A 12,251-nucleotide genomic window follows, 5' to 3' on the forward strand; every position below is an offset into this window, starting at 1 on the left:
AGGGAGAGAGAGAAGCAAGGAGATCAGGCTCCCTGCTCTGACATTGGGCTCAATCCCAGAACCCGGGGATCATGATATGAGCCAAAGGCAGAGGGCAGACACATAACTGAGTGAGCCACCCAGGTGTCCCTCCTCAGGGAATTCTTATGTTCATCTAATCTGGGGAAACATGCACTAGAAAATGAAATCTATGTATTAAAAGAACTAACATCTAATCAGCAACTTCTGTAAGCCCAGCATTATAGTGACAAAATCATTATCATGTTTAACCAAAACACATTAGGAGCTAAAGGCCTGTTTTGAAAGCTCCACATTCCTAAAATACTGATCATAAAAGCCTTAACAAGAATTTTCACAGTTATATTCATTACTTCACTTAACAAGATTAATGTTCCGTGTTACCTGTAAGGGCAATTTCCAGTTACTATATCAAAATTTCCCATTAAATTATATTACAAAATGCAAGCTAGTCTCAAAATTAGATAAAAATGACATTTTAGGGATGCCTGGGTGGCTCAGTTGGTTAAGCAAATGCCTTCTGCTCAGGTCATGATCCTGGAGTCCCTGGATCAAGTCCCACATGGGGCTCCCTGCTCGGCTGGGAGTCTGCTTCTCCCTCTGACCTCTCCCCTCTCGTGGTCTCCCTCTCTCTCTCATTCTCTCTTTCTCTCTCTCAAATAAATAAATAAAATCTTTTAAAAAATGGCATTTTAAAACAGAATAACAAAAATTATTGGACTGTCCATGATATAACAGAATAAAATAAATTTCATAATATAAATGTCTTACCAAAAATATTAAGAATCTTACCTTAAAAATTGTAATTACCTAGATCATCAAAATCTATAAGAGAAAATGTCTGTATCAGGCATATCTGCAAGAAGGAAATGTTCTATATCTAAACTGCCCAATAAAAAAACCACTAGCCACATGTGGCTAAGAGCACTTAAAATATCGCTACTGAGACCAAAGGGGAGGCATACTAACATATTTAAGCTTACTCATACAATTTTAACATGTATTAAAATAAGAGGAGTGTATCTTTGGGGTTAAAAAAAAAAGGTCTCAGTGAAATAAAAGCCTAGTAAGAAAATCTAGATTAAATTATTTTCATATTTACATTAGAAAAGACAACTTAATCCACCTCTTTCATTCCATGAAGATACAAGCAAAGGCAACTCTGAATATCTTCATGTCAGCAAGATTAAGTAATTTTTCAATGTTACCAACACAAAAAAAATTTGAAATCACTAACAGCAAAGAGAAAAGCATTGATGACTCATTCCTAATCCCTTCAATCAATCATTATAACTTTACATCACTAAGTAATACAGATTTCTTTAGCAGAAATACAGATTTCTTTAATATAGACTAAACCCTTTGGAATTTTATTTAAAATAACTTCACTAAGAAAATAAATATAAGACTTTCCATCTATTAGTACACTGGTCAGAGAGACTCAAATTTCAGCTACCAGAACTTAAAATACTAGAGAAGCTTGCCCTCTGCCTTTTATGGAAAAAAAGGGAGGGGGGGAATCCAGCTATAGATAAGAATAACGCAGAAAATAATCCAAACCATATTCTCAACAAGGGCCAAAGGAACAAATTCTGATCCTTCACCCTAAAAGGTTAAGAGAAACTCAAAGAAAAATGATACAGGAGCAGCTATGGCTAAAACCCACGGCAACACCTCCAAAAATGTCTGAAGTCCGCTCTCTACAATTTACTACCTACAGATTAATTCACCTTTTTCCAGAAAAAATTTTTGCAAAGAATACTAATTACCAGGAACTACACTGAGCACTGGGGATAGCCCTGAACGTAAACTTAGTCTTAACGACAGTCTATGATAGGTCCAATGTAGTCCAATTCAAAAGTAGTTTGAAGATAGTACTTCTGGGTTCCTCCATCTAACATCTAGTTTTGGCTGAGAACATTTAGCCTCAGACTGCCTGCTTTGTCAATACCTAGTCTACTTACAACCCAATTTTATTCTTTTTCTCTTTCAGATTCTAAAATAAATGTCTACTTCAGAGATTCTGTTTTGATCCTTTTTTTAATGTTTTTTTTAAAGATTATTTATTTATTTATTTGACAGAGATCACAAGTAGGCAGACAGGCAAGCAGAGAGAGAGGGGAAAGCAGGCTCCCCACCAAGCAGAGAGCCCTTATGTGGGGCTTCATCCCAGGACCCTGGGATCATAACCAGAGCCGAAGGCAGAGGCTTTAACCCACTGAGCCACTCAGGTGCCCCCAGGCCCCCATTTTTAATGGTTTTTATAAACACTTTGCTTATTTTAATGAAGCTGGTACAGACAATTTCCATTTAAAACCTATATCCCAGGCCAAAAAGTACAAATAAAATTTTAAAAAGCTGTGTTCTGTTATATACACTTCTGCATGAGTAACTCTGTTAACTGCTAATTACATTAGAACTTTTCTGGATTTTCTGACAAGACGTCTTTTATCTTAAAATGCTTTCTCCTCAAAAAAAAAAAAAAAAAAATGCTTTCTCCTCAGTAAAGCCATCTTTGGAGTTAGTCATTACTCTCACCATCTCTGTCATCTCAACTCCAGCCTGATACTTCTCTTCTTTTGGTCCAGACCCACAAATTTTTAAAGTAGCTTCAGATTAAAGAAAGGTCATTTTTCCACAGTTCAGTTCTCTGAAAAACTTCCATTTCCCACTGAAAATCATAGTCTAGGAATAAAGCAATCACATGCTAGAATTTCAGGGCCAACTTGAAACTCATGAATACTCACATTGCCTGTGAATGCAATGTTGGAAAAGGTGGTGTCTCTGTGCACACATGTAACTTTTTAAAAGGAGAAGGCAATATGAAGGGGGCTTAGGTTTCATCACTGAAGCTCAGCATAATAAAAACAAGTGATAATGAATAACAAGCACTAGAATTCAAATTACCAGATGTTTTAAAGATTTTCAATTCCATTTTTAACATTGCATTACAAAAGAACTATTTTTAAAAATAAAAAAGGATTGAGAGTAAAGAAAAAAACAAAAAGAATCTCTAAATTGTTGAATGACCCCATTCATTCCTGATAAGCTTCAATCACTTCTTCCATTCCCAGTTCTTTTGCAGTGTGATCATCAGCAACTCTCTGACCTTCAAAAAGAAACCTGAGTGAATTCATTGGGACTGCCTGACTCTGACAGCATGATTCTTTGAGTTTCTAGAGATGTGTTGTCATTTTCACTTTGAAGCGAATCTCAATGCTATCCTGTCCAAGGACTGTGAGTTTAATGTATTCTCCTTCCTTCTTATATGACCCCAAGTCCTCAGCTGACAGTTTTGCCTCCTGGGAGGACATGATGAAGGAGGCTTCACCCAGGGTCTCTGCACAGTAGTGGCTTCGGGTAGGCAGAATCTCAGTCTGGATTTACAAATCCATCTCTCTTTCCCAGAGCACAACACCGCAGATGGAGGTACTTCTGCCAGGCACTGCATCACTCTACTTTGACTTTTTAACTTTTGGAGATTTCATAATATTCAAGCTTTTCAAAAATTTCATTTGTATTTTTGTTATAAACATTATCACTTTACCAAAAGTTCTCTTGTATTCTCAATTTAATTATTACAATTTATATTTTCCTTTAACAGATTACAATGATGAATACTGGCAAGCCTTAAAACTAATGAGTTCTTAATTCTTCATTTTAAAAATGTTGAAATGTATCCCTTATTATGCAAATATACTTTCCCAGCATCATCTTTATGAAAATTAATAACTTAAAGTTACTTATATGTTATTCAAATCTGAACCTTGACACTCCTCCCCTCTAAAAGAAAGAGAGAAGAAAGAAAAGAGAAAATCTCCCATTCATCAAGTATTTGTTGACCACCTACCATGTGTCACCTGCTATTTTAGGTGCTCAGGATATCTCCTGAAGGGCTGGCAGAAAGGGCTGGCTTAGTGTCCCGACCCCTGGCTCCATTCCATGTACCAGAATCCTGCTCTGGTACATGTACCCCCTCCTTTGCAGGAAACAGGACTAGTCCAACTCTGCTCTGGCCCACAGAGCAGAAGCTGCTCTGTGAACATGAAAAGGAGGCAACAGTTTTCCTGATTTTAGTCAGGCCATCAAATCTTTAACAAGCCTAGTCACAGCTCAGGTCACATGCAGTTAAGCATTTAATAAATGTTTTGATGACAAAAGAAAAAGAACTCATGGAATTTCATTCTGATAAGAAAACAGTCAATAAACAAATACAAACATGTGTGTACACACATACATAATAGTGTCATAAGTAAGATGATACAATAAAAAAATAGATATTTTAGATTGAGTGATCAGGAAGAGTTTATATATGAGGCTGTCAATGAATCTTTGGTAAAGTGTCATGTATAATACTATCACTCAACAAATTCCAGTTTTTAATTTAACAATACATATGAAAAGTACCAACTTACTGACTGGCAGACCAGGTGTTTTGTAAAACATCCTCTAGAATCTAGAATTAAACCAATTAAAAATTCTACTTTGGGGGCATATGGCTGGCTCAGTCAGTAGAGCATGTGACTCTTGATCTCCAGGTCGTGGAGTTCAAACCCCACTTCGGGTGTGGAGCCTGCCTAATTAAAAAATAAATAAATAATAGTAATTCCACTTTCATTTACAATGAGTCAAACTGTCAACTTATTGGTGTGTAAAAGAACCCAATTTGTTTTTAAGCCATCCCCTCCCCATGTAGCACTTTTTTTAAACCCCCAAAATGCAAAGGCACATAATAAACTAAACTATCATGAAAGTACAACTCTCCTAGGATTTTTTTTTTAAGATTGTATTTATTTATTTGACAGAGAGAGATCACAAGTAGGCAGTAGGCAGAGAGGCAGACAGAGAGAGAGAGGGGGAAGCAGGCTCCCCGCTGAGCAGAGAGCCTAATGTGGGGCTAGATCCCAGGACCCTAGAATCATGACCTGAGCTGAAGGCAGAGGCTTTAACCCACTGAGCCACCCAGGTGCCCCCCTCCTAGGATTTTTAAGAATGTTTCCATATTACAAGTCATTACTACCTGATGGCACAGTAAATAACATTTTTTAAAATGAGATTTATCTTTTATTCTTCAGTGGCCTGTATCAAAATTCCTCAAGTTACTAACTCAGGACCTAAACCACAGTGACATTACTGTTCTAAAAACCTAAGTATCTAAGATAACCATCTGGAGTGGAAGACAGAATGTCTCTTTCCAGAACAATAACCATATATACAAAGGTTTCTGTGATTGTGAATGTACTTCTAACCTCCGCTGTCCAAAAGGAAAGACAAGGAAAAAAATCAGAGCTCTCAAGCATTTGCCCTTCATGCAGTTCCTTTACAGGGTTCTCAACATTTTATAGACCTGGTCCTCTAACTAAGATTAAAGGAGATAGAACTTAGATTTAGCTACATTTGTCTCTAACTTTTCTGCTGCCTTTGTCAGCTACCTCTGATGCCTGATAACATCTAAAACAAGGTGCTTTTTTTTTAATCTGGAACTTTAAAAAAAAAAAAAAAAAAGGACACTTCTCCCTACTGTTTGGCATGACTGGCTCTATAGCTCAGATTTCTCTATCTTATCCCAAACCAAACTTACCCAGACCAGGGGGTGTAAAAAAGGTTCTCTCATCAACTCTTGCTCTGTGATTATGTTTATATCATAGTGATATCTAGTTATCCTGTAGCCTCATCCTATGACAAAATTTAGAGTTTCTTCTGTACACTGTCTTTGCAATATTAGAGTTCTTTAAACATTTTTCAGCAAAGTGCATAGGCACCTGATTAGTTTCAGGTCAGAAAGGCATACCCAGAATAGGTCATCTTATAGGTAGTCTTCTCCATATAGGGGCTCAAGGTGGTCCCAAGGTATTCCTAGTCTCCAAGGTCCACATTTAAGGTCAGAGACCTAATTCCTAACTCAGTTAATAATGATAGTTAACATTTATTGAGACATTACTTCATGCCAGGCACTGTGTTAAAGACTTTGCACTTATTATTTATCTACATTTTATAGATGTAGAAATTTAGTATCTAAAATTAACTACCCAAGCACAGCTAGTATCCAAGAATCGGTCCACATCTGCCTTATTACATAGCTTATGATCTCTGGAGAAATTCTAAAACAAACACCTGATTGACCTAAAAGTAAAAAAAAAAAAAAAAAAAAAATATATATATATATATATATATATATATATATATATATATAAAGAGTAACAAAATAAAGTATATACTTCAGTAGGAAAACCTTTATATTTAGGATTAATTTTTATTTGAAATAAATTTAATCATAAGAACTCAATCATATTACTATACATATAATTATACTTATCAAAAAAAAAAAGAAAAACATAGGATAACCCCTCATAACTAGAACTTGAATTATCAGAAGACTTCTTTGAAAATGCAGATAATTTTATTAAGTTTCTGTGAAATAATCACTTTTTTTAATCAATCTTGAAAAGCCTTCTAAAAATTGATATACTCTCCCATCTTAAAACTATAAAGAACTTAAAAAGAAAAAACTATAGGTGTGGCTGGCTGGTTCCATCAGTAGAGCATGTGACTCTCAATCCCAGGGTTGTGAGTTTAAGCCCCATGTCAGACAGTAATAGTGACTACTATTAAAAAATAATTGAAAAAAAAAAGAACTTAAAAGTGGTTCCTAGTAAAATAAGCATTATTCAGTAGTATTAGGAGTGGAAGGAAGAGGACAAGGGTTAATAGCATTAGAACACTGTACTAATAACAGTAATAATAGTGATGATAGAAGTAGTTACAGGAGCAGTAGTGGTAGTATAGTAGTATTTATTAGTATTACGAGTAAATATAATATACCAAGGAAAATATAATTTTGCTTTATTGATCCTGAATCATGCAAAATCTGAGAGTCCTTATTAAGAGTAGTAATTCTAACTTGTACACATATGTAACTAAATGCTATGGAAGATTATAACTTAACCAATTAAGTCTAGGGTTAAAGGAAACTTAGAGACCAGGTACTGGAAGGTTAGCTTTAAAAGTATCTCTGCTTTCAACTCAACTGTCATCTCCATCCAGCACCATTCTCCAACTCTCTCATTCTCCACTCCCTCCCTACTCTCACAAAGCACATTTTTTAAGAGCACAATTCCCCACTTGTCACAGTTACAGAGATTTCTGTCTTTCCTCTGGACTTTTGCCTCTTAAGACTTAATGTCATATGTTGTGGCTGCCTCAGCCATTCAGCACAGTATCTGAATCAAAAGTTTAAAATAGAGCAACTGATTCTACTTAAAAAAACATTTAATCATCTAACAATGAAAATTTACTAAAGGCAGCTTAGAAGCTACTGTATTTTGTGTATAAAGAATTAAGGTATACAGAAATTCAAGACAAATAATGTATTCTGGACCACAGTCCTATCTGATTTGAGTGAGGTCTTAAGATATCAGTATTTTCAGGAAGGAATTTCCACTATTAAATCTACTTTCAAAGCCACCCATTTACTAAAGAGTCTGAGTATCCCCTCTGTAAACCTTCTCATTACCTTCTAGGCACAATTTATTATTCCTCCCTGTGTACCACTACTGAATTTTACAAATATGCCAATTATATTTACCACACTAAGCAAACCAGGACTAAATTTCACACAACTCAACACATTTCACACATTATAGACTAATAGCCTTAAACTACCTTTAGGACACCAAATTCAGTCTCTTAGACATCATCTTATTAATGATCGTGGTTATTGCATGAAGCTCTGGTAGCTCACAATGCCAAGGAGTGGAAGAAGTATGAAGCCAGGCCTTCCTGAAGTTGAGGTAAACATTTGTTATTATCCTGGCCTACGGTGGAAAAAAAAATTAACTCTTCCTACCTCATTTCCCAGTCCTTCTACAGACAAAGCCTTGGCCACATATACATAAAAGTTGGGACAGCTAAGGACTAAGGAGTGACTGAAGCTGTCACTCTAAAGTCCTGCAGAATAGGTGTCCTCTTGTCTGGCCTACTCCTTCCCAGGCCTATCTCCAAAAGTCCGTGATTCTCCCTTGGGACAGTGCAGAGCTATAGGTATTGCTGGGTTGCAAAAAGATACCCCGGATAATCAAATATATGAATGGGAGACATGCTTTAAGTACCCAGCTCATACTGTCACAGTAGGGTGAGAGGGATCATTTTCCCCCAGCTTCATATGGCTACCATCCCAGGAACAGAGCTCAAATCCCAGAGGCTGCACCTCTCTCTACAAGGAGGTTGGGCCAAGATTCATTCGCTTAGCTCAGGCACAGCGAGCAATCCCACTCAGACACATCTGATGCTGTACACCAAATAGGATTCCTAGTCCCAAGAGAGACAACATGCCCAGGAAAAAGAATTAGACATTTTTGGTTTTGTTTTTGTTTTATGTAGGCTCCACCCTGGGCTTAAACTCAAGACCCTGAGATCAAGACCTGAGCTGAGACCAAAAGCTGGATACTTAAATAACTGAGCCACCCAGCCAACCAACTAAATTCACCCTAAAATTAGATGTTTTATAATGACACACTTTGGCCTCATGGAGTAACTCCCCATAGAAATACCCAAACACCTCCTAACTCTCTGCCATGTGAATATTTATTTTCAAACACATTTTGGGAAACATATTATTATATAGGAAATTAGGGGACTTCCTATATGGCAACTATTGACATATATTTCCAGCTCACCTACAAAATTATCAGCTTTCTAGAGGCAGGGTCTTAATCATTTTGTGTCCAAAATTACAGCAGCTGTTCATTAAATTTGTTGGAGAAAGGGCAAGAAATCAAGACGAGGAGAAAAAAGGAATAAGGACAGAAAAGACATATGATGAACATCCTTGTATACATCACTTTAAATGCCAACCAATACAGATATTCCTAAGTGATATATATATATATATATATATTTAAATCATATCTTCCCCCAAAAAATTGCAAAGAATAAGAACAAATTCCAATTATGGAATTTTACTGCTTTTAAATGAAATGAACTCAACAATTCTGCATGTTCTTTACCTTCCCTTGGGTTCACCTATGTCTCAGTAGAAACATGATTTTTTTTTTTTTAAATCATGGTAAAATACCTTGAAGATAACAAGAGTAAAAAAAAGCTAAATACTTTATCAAATGTCAACTTGGAAAGTCAGAAGAGAATATGCAGTATAGAAGGTCCTAGACAATCTTTTGATAGCTTTTATGGGTGAGGAAGTAGGTTCAGGATCATCAGACTAACTAACTGTTTCTAGAAGTTTCTATCACTACTGACTTTCCACTCAAAAGGCTAGACCCAGTTCAGGCCTAAACACAAGTGACAGGAGAAGAAAAGTCAGAAGAACGCAGAGAAATCTAATAAGGAATCCTAACAAAGACATCAAATTAAACCCACAAATATAAAGCCAGTGAGGAAAACTTCAATTTTTAAGTACAACATAAAATATTAAATTACTTAACTACAGATTACTTACAACCTAAGTATGAGAGTCCAGAATACCAAGTCTGACACATCTTGACATTTTTATCACCTAGTTACAAAATTTCAATTTTTAGAAGAGAACAATGGGAATCACTATGGCAATTTAAGTCCTAAAGAACTGTTTTCTAATCGTGTAAGAAAACAAAGATATTCAAGGTGCAATAGAAGTTAATTAGCACTGGGGGAGAAAACATAAAATATTCCTTAAAAGAAAGATAAAGAAAGAGAGACTGAAACTTGTGAAAATCCAGGCGAGGAAATGGCACAAACATACAAAAGCTAAATTAGAGGATGCCTGGCTGACTCAGTCATTAGAGCATTCAACTCTTGATCTCAAGATGGTAAGTTCAAGCCTCGCACTGGGCACAGAGTCTACCTAATTAAAATAAATAAATAAATAAATAAATAAAATTTTTTTGAAAATTTTAAGCTAAATCAAAAGAAATGGAAAAGCTAAATGCATACACAGTTCATCACAGTGATAACAGAATAAACTGTCAGTCTGACCAACCTAACAACAGTATGTCACTCTATGAAAAAATATACTATTAAAAACAAAATAATACAGAATGAGAAAACACACTAACTACAAAAAACACAAATTTAAAGAGAAATTATTATCAAAGCTATGTTTAAAAAATCTATATATGAAAAAGAACTAAAAGAACCATATATTCACACATGGTAGCTATTGTCATGTTAAACTACGGGATAAAGGATGATTCTCTTATTTTAATAAAACAGTTGACTGAATTACCTGTAACATAGTGATTTTTTTAATGTAATGTTTTTTAAAAGAAAATAAACATTTAACATACAATATACACCAATTTCTCTTTTCATACTTCCACCAAGATATTGAAGATACTGAAGTCAAGATATCTAAGCACTAAATTCATGATGTACATTAAGGTTTGTTGTTTTTTTACCACATCACAGAAAATGTAAGGATTAACACTATTACTCTATTCTCTACTCATAAAAATAATTAGTGAACAATGTACCAATTAAATTAAGACATCCAGTCTGAATGAGCCATCCAATTAATTTCATAAATCCAAAGTATCAGCACAAGCTTTTTGTTTTGTTGCTTTCTTGTTTTTGTAATTTTTTTAAAGATTTTATTTATTTGACAGAGAGAGGGAGACAGAGACAGAAAGCACAAGCAGGGGGGAGCACAGCAGAGGGAGAGGGAGAAAGAGGCCCCCTGCTGAGCAGGGAACCTGATGGGGCACTCCATCGCAAGACTCTGAGATCATGACCTGAGCTGAAGGCTGGTGCTTAACCAACTGAGCCACCCAGGAGCCCCAGCACAATGTTTTAATAACCATTCCCAGAATCATCAGTAGAGTTACCATAAGTACAAATTACTGAAACTTGACAAGATCCTACACCCAAAAAGTCTGTAAAAATATTTTTTGTATGGTTCAAAAGTATAAAAATGAAACTCTGACTATTTAACATAGGAAACAAAGGAAAGGTTGCCAGTGGCCCCAAACTACACTTGCAAACAGAAGAATAGTAACTGGGCTAAGAATGAGTCATTTCACCAATAACAAGAGTCAGTCCTAAGATCAATTTCCCTCTGAAAAAGTTCTATACTCATTCCTGCAAATTAGAATACATTACCTCAAACTGTGCAAACCGAATGCCAGAAGGAAATCAAATTCCAAAATACTGTCAGACAAAGGATATCATACCAAGTCACCATTACAAAATTGCCAAAAAGAGTCAAAATTAATCTTCAATCATATCCAACATGTAAAGAGCTTATAATTCATCACTCCTGTTCTCATTAAAGAAAGAAAGAAAGAAAGAAAGAAAGAAAGACAGACTTTGTGGGGGTGGGGGGAGTTGAAAATCAACAATTCTTCTTAGATCCATCAGAGAATTGAACTCAGAGGGCAAACTGTTACCCTGAAAACCAGAGACACAGACAGGCAGATACAGAAAATCACAGTGTGGGAGCTGCAGAAGCCTAGGAACATAATAAGCCCTTAGCTGGAGCCAGGATCAATAGGAATACTTTAACAATAATTGACAATTTGATGGAGGCTCTGTGTCAACTAGCTTGGAGTGAAAAATGGAGAGGAAATCCAGTCTTTGAAAGGTCCCCATGCATTCCTGACTTTTTACCTCCAAGAACCCTATCAGGTTCTCACTGGGAGAGTCTGAGAAAAAAAATCTTATTTCCAGAAGGGGGAGGGGAAAAGTAACCATCTTGAAATATGCCCAGAATGCTCTGTTATTCTTTAAAAGGACTGTCTGGAAACAAACAAACAAACAAAAACTATTTAATAAAGCTTAAGAAACTAGAATTTTATAGAGTCTAACCAACCAAGATTTTATAGAATCTAACCAACCTGGGGAAAAGTAAATATCCAATTCCAACCCCTCCATCCTTCAACATGGGGTAAGAGATAACCAAAGCAGGCTCACTAAAACACTGGGACCAAATATACCACATCACATCATTCTAATAAAATAACTATGGGGCACAAGGATGCCTCAGTCAGTTAAACAACCACTTCTTGATTGTAGGGGCAACCTGGCCCAGTCAGTTAAGCAGCTGCCTTGGTTCAGGTCAGGGTCTCAGGATCCTAGGATAGAGCCCGAATTAGGCTGCCTGCTCAGTAGGGAATCTGTTTCTCCCTCTTCTTCTCCCTCTGCCCCTCCCCCGTTGATGCTCTCTCTCTCTCAAATATATATATATATATATATATATATATATATATATATATATATGTGTGTGTGTGTATATGTATAAATGT

The 12,251-nt window shown here is 36.0% G+C and overlaps 1 protein-coding gene and 1 pseudogene across 6 annotated transcripts in view; both read right to left on the reverse strand.

The window, feature by feature from the left end:
* FUT8 (fucosyltransferase 8) overlaps positions 1–12,251 on the reverse strand; it is a 263,883-nt gene that overhangs the window by 228,308 nt on the left and 23,324 nt on the right. The window lies entirely within an intron of this gene.
* On the reverse strand, positions 3,032–3,377 carry LOC309867525 (small ubiquitin-related modifier 1 pseudogene; annotated as a pseudogene). Its single transcript has one exon. The product of its transcript is annotated as a small ubiquitin-related modifier 1 pseudogene (transcript).

This window comes from Mustela nivalis (assembly GCF_964662115.1).
Source record: "Mustela nivalis genome assembly, chromosome: 6".
NCBI lineage: Eukaryota > Metazoa > Chordata > Mammalia > Carnivora > Mustelidae > Mustela > Mustela nivalis.